The sequence below is a fragment of the Aythya fuligula genome, chromosome W (genome assembly GCF_009819795.1).
Source record: "Aythya fuligula isolate bAytFul2 chromosome W, bAytFul2.pri, whole genome shotgun sequence".
NCBI classification, from domain to species: domain Eukaryota; kingdom Metazoa; phylum Chordata; class Aves; order Anseriformes; family Anatidae; genus Aythya; species Aythya fuligula.
The window spans coordinates 674,869-687,394 of record NC_045594.1 but is presented as its reverse complement, the minus strand read 5'-3'; the positions used below and the strand labels follow the sequence as shown (position 1 = coordinate 687,394).

At 48.7% G+C, this 12,526-nt stretch overlaps 1 pseudogene; it reads right to left on the bottom strand.

Moving 5' to 3' along the window:
• Positions 1-1,873: 1,873 nt before the first annotated feature.
• On the bottom strand, positions 1,874-12,305 carry LOC116501263 (annotated as a pseudogene).
• Positions 12,306-12,526: the final 221 nt, after the last annotated feature.

The window sequence follows — 12,526 nt, the reverse complement described above, 5'->3', positions numbered from 1 at the left end:
ACTTGATTGAATATACATGGTCCAAAAGTCAGTGTTAATATAAGTAACAACAAGGGGGCCCTGCTATGGTTGATAGCAGGGTAGTAAGCCAAGGTGAGTAAATTAAACCAGGATTCATACCAATTCTGACGAGCCTCATGTTCCCTTTTGCATTTTTCTAATCCTTCCCGCAATTTAGTCATTGTATCCCATACCACCCCAGTATGATCTGCATATACACAACATTCTTCACGTAGGGCTGCACACAGTCCTCCTTGTTGTAAGAAAATCAAATCCAACCCTCTACGGTTTTGGAGTACCACTTCGGATAATGACCTAACCAATTTTTCCAGAGCTGTTATTGACTGCTCTATACGGGCCAGATCCTCATCTACGGCAATGTGCAGAGAAGTAAATTCCTGGCTTTGTTTTATCAGGGAAGCAATTCCAGTTCCTGCACCTGCAGCCCCGAGAGCCATTAAAGTGGCTAAGGTGACGGCCGTAATAGGCTCCCTCTTTACCAGATGGTATTCAGCCACTGTGTGATGGGTATACATATACTCTTCAGTGTGGTATAGAATCCTTGGTATAATGACCACCTGTACACAAAAATCATGAGATGTGCTAAACAATTTTAAAGATAGGCAAGGAGTGACTCCTAACGATGAACATACCCACCTAGTGTTATTTGCAGGAATTAACCATTTGTGTGTTTGGTCCATTTTTTCAGTGACATGGCACAAATCATTTTTATCTCTTGGAACTGTGCCAATACATCTACCTTTTCCCGTAACTTGAGTCAAAGTTCTCCCGATTTCCTGACCCCAACTGCATTTGGAAGGATTTAACTCATTTGAATATTCAGACCTCCCCATATCTCCTGTAGCTTCATAATATGGGGGCTTAACACTTACACATAGCCAGCACCCTTCAGTTATCTCAGGATTAGTTTGATTTAGTACCTGGAAACTAGCATTTATAACTTTCCACATACTACTCTCGGGTACAACCCCTTTTTTTTTTTTTTTTTTTTCACAATGTTTGGAAGCAGTGTGGGAAAGGATAACTTTGTCGACTTACTAGAAAACATTGTAGTAGGTTGGGCAGTCCCAGGTATATTTACAGTCTGGACAACCAAACCTTCCCCTAGTAACTCTTTATTAGGCCCGACTACCTTGGAAGTCTCGGGTTTTTCCTTCTTTATTAGTATGAGTCCTCCCCTATCTGTTCCGTGTTCGTAAAATCTGACATGTTTCCTAGTACCCAGCTAGTATCGTCCAAGTTTGTTATATTTATATATAGAACCTTGCATATTTCTTTATTTCCGTGGAAGGTTCCTGTATAACCTATACCATGCCCTCGCCACCTGTAACAAGGATCCAATTGTTGGTTACAACCTTGCAGCCCATATTCCACTTGTAAGAATTTATCCCGACCAGCCCCGAGTGTCCAGTCTGTAGCAATGGTTTCACACCCCCGGTATGCACAATAATACACGTTCAGGCATTTACAGTACCCCTTTCCCGGGTTAGAACTTGGGCAGAAATAAAATCCCATATATTCCCAGCATCGGGGCCTCGAGATCAGCTGACATAGTGTAGAAGTAAAGCTTGGCCCCCCCGATGTTATCTGGGTTGCAATAACCTGTTGATCTTTGAATCGACTTAAAGTCCATTTAAAAGGTTGGTGGGGGTGGTGTTGAGTCGCTATGCAGGATGAAATCACTGCGAGAACCCCCAAATACCGATAGGAATGGCTGAGGCCCATTTCTTTCCCCACTTATTCACTCCTCTGCCTCACTTGTCAGTTGGGTTGCAGCCAACTACGAGGTTTTAGTTCTTCTCGGCAGCAGTAGTGTTCTTCAGGGAAGAGCCTCTACCTTAACCCACAGTACCTATCGAGTTCGTCGCAATGTGAGCTTCAGGTCTTTGTTTCCTGGAGCGATCTCCCACTTCTCGTCATAGATGGGTCCTTTAACACGGCTGGCATGTGTCCATCCTTTCTCCGCAGTCCGGACGACTGTTTCTGTAGTAAGCAAAACAACATAGGGGCCTTCCACATCGTGGTGTTAAAAAAAAAAAAAAGTCTCTTTCCAAGTCTTAATTAGAATTGAGGGTGATCAAGTGGCAATTCCAAGTCATAGGGCATACCATATAGCATTTCACAGAATCACAGAATTTTCTAGGTTGGAAGAGACCTCAAGGTCATCGAGTCCAACCTCTGACCTAACGCTAACAGTCCCCGCTAAACCATTTCCCTAAGCTCTACATCCAAACGTCTTATAAAGACCTCCAGGGATGGTGACTCCACCACTTCCCTGGGCAGCCTGTTCCAGTGCCTCACAACCCTTTTAGTGAAGAAGTTCTTCCTAACATCTAACCTAAAACTCCCCTGGCTCAACTTAAGCCCATTCCCCCTCGTCCTGTCACCAGGCACGTGGGAGAACACACCAACCCCCACCTCGCTACAGCCTCCCTTGAGGTACCTATAGAGAGCGATAAGGTCGCCCCTGAGCCTCCTCTTCTCCAGGCTGAACAAGCCCAGCTCCCTCAGCCGCTCCTCGTAGGACTTGTTCTCCAGGCCCCTCACCAGCTTCGTCGCCCTTCTCTGCACCTGATCAAGCACCTCCATGTCCTTCTTGTAGCGAGGGGCCCAAAACTGAACACAGTACTCGAGGTGCGGCCTCACCAGAGCTGAGTACAGGGGGACGATCACCTCCCTAGCCCTGCTGGTCACACCGTTCGTAATACAAGCCAGGATGCCGTTGGCCTTCTTGGCCACCTGAGCACACTGCTGGCTCATATTCAGCCGACTATCCACCATCACTCCCAGGTCCTTCTCTGCCTGGCAGCTCTCCAACCATTCCTCTCCCAGTCTGTAGCTCTGCTTGGGGTTATTGCGCCCCAGGTGCAGGACCCGGCACTTGGCCTTGTTGAACTTCATGCAGTTGACCTCAGCCCATCGGTGCAGCCTATCCAGATCCTCCTGCAGAGCTTTCCTACCCTCAAGCAGATCGACACACGCACCTAACATGGTGTCATCTGCAAACTTACTGAGGGTGCACTTGATGCCCTCGTCCAGATCATCGATGAAGATATTAAAGAGGACCGGCCCCAGCACCGAGCCCTGGGGGACGCCACTAGTGACTGGCCTCCAACTGGACTTGGCTCCATTCACCACGACTCTTTGGGCCCGGCTATCCAGCCAGTTTCTAACCCAACGAAGCGTGCGCCAGTCCAAGTCAAGAGCAGCCAGTTTCTTGAGGAGAATGCTGTGGGAGACGGTGTCAAAAGCCTTGCTGAAGTCAAGGTAGACCACATCCACAGCCTTTCCCTCATCCACCCAGCGCGTCACTTTGTCATAGAAGGAGATCAGGTTCGTCAGGCATGACCTGCCTTTCATAAAGCCATGCTGACTGGGCCTGATCGCCTGCTTCCCCTGCAAGTGCTGCATGATGACTCTCAGGAGGATCTGCTCCATGAGCTTTCCTGGCACTGAGGTCAAACTGACAGGCCTGTAGTTTCCCGGGTCTGCCCTCCGGCCCTTCTTGTAGATGGGCGTCACGTTTGCTAGCCGCCAGTCGATTGGGACCTCCCCTGATAGCCAGGACTGCTGATAAATGATGGACAGTGGCTTGGTTACCTCCTCTGCCAGTTCCCTCAGTACCCTTGGGTGGATCCCATCTGGCCCCATGGACTTGTGCACATCTAAGTGCCATAGCAGGTCACCAACCAGTTCTTCATGGATAATGAGGGCCACATCCTGCTCCCCATCCCCTTCCACCAGCTCAGGGTACTGAGTATCCAGAGAACATCCGGTATTGCCGCTAAAGACTGAGGCAAAGAAGGCATTGAGCACCTCCGCCTTTTCCTCATCTCTTGTAACTAAGTTTCCCCCCGCATCCAGTAAAGGATGGAGATTCTCCTTAGTCCTCCTTTTTGTGTTGATGTATTTATAGAAACGTTTTTTGTTATCTTTAACGGCAGTAGCCAGATTGAGCTCCAGATGAGCTTTGGCCTTCCTAATTTTGTCCCTGCACAGCCTCGCTACTTCTTTAAAGTCCTCCTTAGTGGCCTGCCCACTTTTCCAAAGCTTATAAACCCTCTTTTTCCTCCTAAGATCAAGCCACAATTCTCTGTTGAGCCAGGCCGGTCTTCTTCCCCGCCAGCTCGTCTTTGGGCACGTGGGAACAGACCGTTCCTGTGCCATTAAGACTTCCCTCTTGAAGAGCGCCCAGCCTTCCTGGACCCCTCTGCCCTTCAGAACCGCCTCCCAAGGGACTCCACCAACTAGTGTCCTGAGCAGCTCAAAGTCAGCCCTCTGAAAGTCCAATACAGCGGTTTTACTGGTCCCCTTCCTGGCCTCGCCAAGAATAGTGAACTCCACCATTTCGTGGTCACTCTGCCCAAGACAGCTCCCGACGATCACGTCCTCCACCAGTCCTTCTCTGTTTGTGAAGAGAAGGTCTAGCGGGGCACCTCCCCTGGTAGGCTCACTAACCAGCTGCGTCAGGAAGCTATCTTCCACGCTCTCCAGAAACCTCCTAGACTGCTTTCTCAGGGCTGTGTTGTGCTTCCAGGATATGTCAGGGAAGTTGAAGTCCCCCACGAGTACAAGAGCTGATGATTTTGCAACCTCTGTCAGCTGCCTGTAGAACTCCTCATCCGTCTCCTCATCCTGGTTCAGCGGTCTATAGCAGACCCCGACCAGGACACTAGCCTTGTTGTCCCTGCCGATCCTAACCCAAAGGGACTCGACCTTGTCATTCCCAACCTCGAGTTCTACAACCTCGAAAGACTCTCTAATATAGAGAGCCACACCACCACCCCTTCTATGCTGCCTGTCCCTTCTATAGAGCTTATAGCCAGGCATTGCAGCACTCCAGTCATGAGACTGGTCCCACCACGTCTCCATGATGGCAACCAAGTCGTAGCCTGCCTGCAGCACAATGGCTTCCAGCTCCTCCTGTTTGTTACCCATGCTGCGTGCATTGGTGTAGATGCACTTCAGCTGGGCCATTGCCTTATCCTCCGGCCTTGCCATCGTTCCCCCTGGCACAGCCCCAACAATCCTAGCCTCAGCCCCATCCCCCTTCCTACCTAGTTTAAAGCCCTCTCAATGAGCCCTGCCAGCTCCTGGCCCAGGATCCTTTTTCCCCTAAAAGATAGGGACCCGTCTGCGGCCATCAGGCCAGGTGCTGAGTAAAGTGCCCCATGATCAAAAAACCCAAGATTTCTGCGTTGGCACCAGTCCCGGAGCCACGTGTTTAACAGGTGGGCTTTCCGTGTCCTCTCTGAACCCCTCCCTGCCACCATAGGGATGGACGAAAACACCACCTGCACTCCCGCTCCATCCACTAACCGACCCAGTCCCCTAAAGTCCCTTTTGATAGCCTTGAGGCTTCTCTCTTCGATGTTATCACTGCCCGCCTGGACTATCAAAAGAGGATAATAGTCAGAGGGGCGTACCAGGTTAGGAAGCTTCCTGGCAACGTCCCTGACCCTGGCCCCAGGGAGACAGCAGACTTCCCTACGGGTAGGGTCAGGCCGACAAATAGGGCCCTCTGTTCCCCTAAGAATCGAGTCACCAACAACAATAACCCTCCTGTCTTTCTTGGTGGAGGCAGTCCTGAGGCGCGGAGTTGACCTCCTCGCCCCAGGCATCCTCCTGGGAACATTTGCTACCTCTTCCTCACACACCGGCCTCTCAATCTCTAGGGCCTCAAACCTGTTGCGTAAGGGCACCTGGGAAGGTGGGGCCGGAAGGGGAGAGCATCGCCTGCGATGTCGAGCAGGGACCAGTTTCCATTCCTCCTCAGCTCCCAGATCCCCTCCCTCTGCCCGACGGGGACAGGGCAGGGGGTCCGCCCCCATTTGAGGAGTCTCACCTCGGCACCTCCCCTTGAGGCCCTGCAGGGAGTTACTCCAGAAGTCTATCTCTCGCTCACACTCCCTGATGGCCCTCAACCTCTCCACCTCCTCCTTGAGCTCCGCCACCATGCGGACCAGATCATCCACCTGCTCGCACCTCACGCACACAGTTTCTCTGCCTCCCGCCGATGGCAGCAACAGGCTCAGACACTCCTTGCATCCGGTGACCTGAACTGCTGCATTTTTTAACGGGTAGTCGGTCTGCGTGTGTACCGACTTTCTGGAGAGCGCGCCGTGCCTGGTGGCGACCATTATCACCTAGCTACGGCTGTTGTTAAGGAGGTGTTGTTTGTGTGTAGGGGGAGCGCTCTGCCCTTCCTGCGCGCCCTGCCTGTGCGAACTGCCGCGCTAACTGCCGCGCCACTCCCTTCTGGCGCGCCACGCCCTGTTCGCCGCGCTCCTGGTCGCTCGTGCTCCCTAGGGGCTGCTTTTGAACGGCCAGGGAGGGGGCGCTGCTGGCTCCGCCTTCGCCTCGTCAGCCTCCCTCACGAGGGCTGCCGGGTCCTGGCGGCTCCCTCAAGTAGGCTCGATGCTGGAAAAAATTAGCCCTGCCTGGCCCGATCCCCCGCTCCGCTGCAGAACGCGTCTGCCCCGGAGCCGATCGCCTCGGCAATTTCAAAAGGAGAAATTCCTACATCAGTTCTGGGCTGCGTCCATATGTTTAACAGTGCAAGGGGTAAGCATTTTAGCCAAGAAGCCTTTGTTTCCAGCATAAGTTTTGTTAGTTGTTTCTTAATTTCACCATTCATTCGCTCTACCTTCCCAGAAGGGGAGGGGTGCCAGGGGCTGTGAAAATCCCACTCACTCTCTAAGGCCTGCTTTAATCCTTGCAGTAAAGCTTTACACCCATTCAGTCACGTGGTCAATTAGGACAAACAAGTAACTCAGTAAAGTCTACCTGTATACTTTGGAAAGGTCAAAGCCCTGGCTCCCATCCCCCTCTAGATAGGTTACAGAAGACCTTTTTATTTACCCTTTGACATATAGTACATCCTCTGCATGTGTGCTTCCCTAAAGTATATATTCCTACGCAGACATGCTTTCTTAGAACAACATCACACATTGCTTGCACCTCCCAATGACTCTTCTGATGTAAAACAGTTAATATTTGCCTCATTATCACTTTATTCAGCATTTCTCTCCCATCGGGGAGTATCGATTTTCCTTAAAATGATCCACATATTTGTAACATTAATACCTCCTTGGGAGGTTGTAATTGCTCCAAAATCTTTTTTAGAATTTACCCAAATAGATAGGTGGCCCTGTAAACCCCTAAGGTAAAATTGTCCACCTATATTGTTGCTTCCACCCCCATTTCAGGCTCTTTCCAGTCAGAGGTGAATATATGTTTGCTCTCAGGGCCTGAGAGCACTCCATTAATAACACTGTTATTCCAGTCTAACAATTTACTAGTTGAATGCCCAATTTAATCATCAAATCCCTTCCCAACAAGTTAGTTTCCGCCTTGGATACATACAATAATTGCCCAGTGATCATTTTATCCCCTGGTCTCAGCTTAGTATTCCCCAAAAGTGGCACTGTTATCCCAGTACCTTCTACCCCCATCACATTTAGGGTTTCATTAGTTAATTTAATCCCTGATGCTTTACAAGTCAGTAATGACTTAACTGCCCCAGTGTATTGGGTTTGATGGCAGGGTTCGGGGGGGGGGGCGGGGGGGGGGGGGAGTGGGAAACTGCAGTGGCAGCCCCCGTGAGAAAAACCCAGAAACCTCCCCGTGGTAGGTAAGGGACAATTTCATCTGGCCCCAAAGGGGCCCACTGCTGCCCAGAGCCAAGCCATGAGCAATACAGTCCGTGCCTCTGTGAGAGCACATCCACGAAAACAAACAAACAAAGAAACAAACAAAAACCTGCTGCTCAACAGCAGTTGGGAGAGCGAGAAACCTCCCCGCAGACACCAAAGTCAGTGCAGAAGGAGGGGGAGGAGGCGCTCCAGGCGCTGGAGCCGAAGCCCCCCTGCGGCTGCTGGAGAGGCCCCTGGTGGAGCAGGCTGTTCCCCCCTTCCCGATGCTTGGGAAACTGAACAAACACCACAGCAAATATGCAAATATACCAAAACTTCTAGACTGTTACTTAGATAATGCCTACATCACCTTTCCCTGCTCATTCAATTTCAAACAGCTCTGTTAAATACTACATGCCACACCTTTAACACCTTCAGCAACCCTTTGAACACTTCCTTTATCTTTCTTCAGCCCGTACTTTTCTAATACCAGCACCAAAGGCTCAGTCAGAGTCCAACTTAATTCCATACCTTTTCTCTCCAAGATACTGAAACAACATATCAATCAATATACCATATTTCATCCCATTTTTCTTCTTTCCACAAAAACAACATTGACTGTAATATGGTGTTATAATTAATAGTTCCATTTAGGGGCCACTCTGCTCCATCCTCTAGTTTATAAAGTGGCCACCATTGATTACAATATTTGATAAGAGTTCTTTACTTTCTGTACCCTCTCACCCCACTATATCCCTCCAATGTGTTAGTATACATCCTAGGGGGCTTTTCCTCAGGATTTCTTTGCTTTGAACTTTTCCTATTGTAATCTACAGTGGTTAATATTCCACTGTTTTCCTAGAAGCTCTTTACTAGTCAATCCCAATCCCTCCAAAATTCACAATATATAGATACACAAGTAAAATCAGACCACTGTAAATTAACTGCCTGTTGACAATTACACTGAGGACATTTAAACCTGATGAGCCGATAATATGCCTGGGCAAATTTTGTTCCCTTAGACATACACCTCAATGGCAGTTCTTATATTTACATATTTACATATTAACATATGTATAAAAGAATACTTTAACAAAAAATGCCCGGGCTTTTATATATACAATATACAATGTACAGTTATTATTCCAGTTAGAATTATTCTTCAGCAGCTGCAAACATTATGCCAGAAACCATTAAAGCTCGCTTACCCTCCTCCTGTCCTTTTCTTAAAATCTCGGACATCCCCAGAGTTAATGGGGATGGCCACATATTCCATTCCTGGCTGGGGTCCGCCCAATTACTATTTCTCGTAGGGGATATAATCCCTCCCTTAAAGCAGATTTCTGATTTCTTGCCCTGCTTCTGGTTACCGGCCCCTGTGTTTCATGATCCGATTCCGATTCTCCTGGATTAGCTGATTCGGGGAGTCCATTAAGGACGGGAGCCGTTGGTGCAGGCGGTGGAATATAGGGCGGGGGCGGTGTCGGGACTTCTAAGTCCTTTCTCTTTTTATCCTGCCCTCCTTTTTCTTTTAGAGGATATAGATGCGTCCTCGTATCTGAATTTATCCAGAGGTGCGCATACTCACTTTCTTCCAGGCTAAAGGGTTCCTTTGAGTTTACATAAATATTTAGACCTGACAAACCCAATCTTCAAAAGACCCAAATACAGGTCAGTAAAGGTGGTCTCCTCGAATCTGTTTACCACCCCAAACTTCAACACAATAATGTATCATTTTTACTTTATTCCTTCCCCGCCTAAAAGGGGAATCCTCCCAATTTTTAATCATTAATCCTGGGGTAACCTAACATCAGATGTCACCCCACCCATGGGACCAGAAGGCTTACTCTTCTTCTGTCCCATCTTCCGGAACACCTTCACACACACACGCATGGATCGCTTCCCCCTTTTCGTGGCCCAGTCCCTCACGGGATGTGCGAACCGCACTACCGAGGGGTCCACACTCGCTTCGTCCGCAATTGGACGTCTCGTTTGTTGTGTTCCGGGATACCCAACCCCAACCGAACAGAACACCGGCCTATACTTACCCACCCCGTGGGTCTTCGTTCAGGCTTCGTGCACAAAGGTTGCCTGGGGTTTACCGGTTTTATTTGCTTGTGTCTAATTTTGGGTTCGTCGGTGAAGGATTTGAATGAAAATAGTCCTAGCGAAGGCCGCTGAAATCAGCGGGGCGCCCCCTCCGAAGGTCTTTCAATCAGATTGCCTTCATCCGAGTCACGGCACCAAATTGTTATAAGTTAGACCACACAATTTACTGGTCTGTTGCAGGAAGCACAGCCGAAAGCACGACAGACACCAGTAGAGTCAGATCATGCTCCATTTATTGCCCGAATAGCCTAACTTTTATAGAGAACTTAACAGGGGTGGACAGTATTTCACACAAGATTATTGGTCAAAAGCACTCAGACAAACTACTATAAGAAAACAACCCCACCTGCAAGAAAACAACCCCTTGTGATTAGCAGTCACATAGACCTTGTCCTTGAAGCCAGCTACTGGTAACAATATTTTTCTGAATTCCTCAATTGGGCGATGTGGGAACACTGTCATGGGAACTTCTCATAGTTGCCCTGGTAGCTTGGTTTGCTCAGCTACAGCAAGCCATGGGATTTTTGCTGTTTCAAGAAATCCCTCAACAATTCCCCCTTCTTCTTTTGAGCAAACCAAGCCCAACACAGCAGTTTTACAAGTAACTCTTTAGCTATACTTACAACACACAAGGATGATTACCACCACCATAAACCAAATCCTTAATCCCCTTGTGACTAAACCCAGCAATCATCTATACCTTGTTTCAAACAAGTCAGTGAACCATTGATTGAAAGGATTGATACCATATTGAATCTTTCTCATGTGCTCTTTCAGGAAAGTAATGGATTTGTGAATTGACTCATTATGATCAGAAAGGTTTAAACAGTACATTCCCTTAAAGTCCTCACACCCATTCCTTTGGGCCAAAAGCAAGATGTCAATAGCAGCTTGATCCTGTAAAAGCAGATGTCGCAGACTATTTTGATCTGGTAACATCTCCTCAAGTATCTCTGTCGTGGCATAGGCTTGCCTCTCGGCCCAGCATACCAATTTTTCTAAGTTGTTACATGCGGCCGCAGATGCCACTCCAGGCACTGAAATTGCCAATGCCGCTCTAGCTGCAACCCCACACAATTCAACATTATCATTGCAATCCGGTGCAAGCAATGCCCATTTATGTCTGGTGATCTCACGCAACTGTAACAAGCTAGGAGCAAATACAATGAGTTTATCTAAGTAACATGGACATCTGATAGCATTTGCAGGGATACCTTGCCAGGCCCCATCCCCACAAATCAGAAGCACTTCAGGAGGTAAGGCCAAAGCTGTACAATTGTTCCAAACACTGTAGTTGTTACCCCTTGTCTCCGTGCCATAAACCCCTAAACCCTGCTTAGCAGCGTCATTGTAATCACAGGTGTTATTTGTGTTTTTGTACCGGTATGGCCTTTTCCAGGTTCCTGTAGCAGGAATCATCTGATATCCACGGCTACATTCACATTCGTAGCCACCTTTCAGGTTGATACAGATTTGACTACAGATACCAGGGTTTTGGCGTTCATCAATGTCTCCACAGTTTCTCTTGTCTACAAACTCAAACCCAGCTGGACAGTCACATTCATTTATGATGCATTCCTCCAGGGGCTCATCACCCCAATCCTTGCAGTCTCTCTGCTGGTTACACACTTTATTGATATCTATGCATTCTCCACTTCTGCACTTGAATTTGCCAGGTCCAGAGCACTGAACAACATTGTTACAGTTTGCTTCATCAGTGCTATCCAGACAGTCTCTCACACCACTGCACTGCCTACTCCCATGGACACAGTTCCCATCTTCACATCTGAACTGGTCTGGCCTGCAGGTCCGAGAAGGGCAGTTAATTTCATCACTTCCATCCTTGCAATCAGGATCTCCATCACATCACCACTTCTTGTGGATACATTCACCTGAGCCGCACTGCACCTCACTCGTAGAACACTTCACTGGAGGTGCAGGCTGGCGGCCACACTACTCCAAAGATTCATCCGAGTGGTCAGAGCAGTCAGCATCATCATCACACACCCAGCTGATAGGGATGCAGGTAGAACTCTTGCACTGAAACTCATGAACACCACAGGTAGGAGGTGCACACTCCAGCTCATCGCTACCATCACTGCAGTCATCTTGACCATTGCAGACAAAGCTTTTGGAAATACATTGCCCACTACTGCATGTGAATTCTGCTGCACTACAAGTCACAATGCCACAATTCTCTTCATCTTCTCCACTGTCACAGTCCTTTTCACCATCACATTTCCAGGACACTGGGATACACTGGGTTGACTGAGGACCACAGCTGATTTCATTTACCCGGCATGTTCTCATATGACACAGCTCAGCACTCTCATCAGACCCATTTTCACAGTCCGGATCCCCATCACACGGCCATCTGTTTGGCACACACTGACCACTGTTGCACACAAAGTCAGATTCAGCACACGTCTTCTTCACACAAGCACTCTCATCACTGCCATCTGAGCAGTCTTCACATTTTGCTCTAGCACCGTCGGCAGCAGTGCACAGGCTGGCGAGGGCGAGCAGCAGGCAGAGTGCCCCGCACCTGTGTCACTTATACTACTCCTATTACCCATGCTGTTAGTGTCAGTGGCATCCTCCTGGTACCGTTTCTGTCTTTGTCGCCCCTTACTCTCCCTCTTTTCTTTTTGCCACTGACCATTCACCACAAATGGATGAGACACATGATTACTAGTTAGGAAAGAGAGTGTAACGTCTCCTATACGGCTGCAGGCCGTGCCAGCTGCAACCCTAGAAGCTGT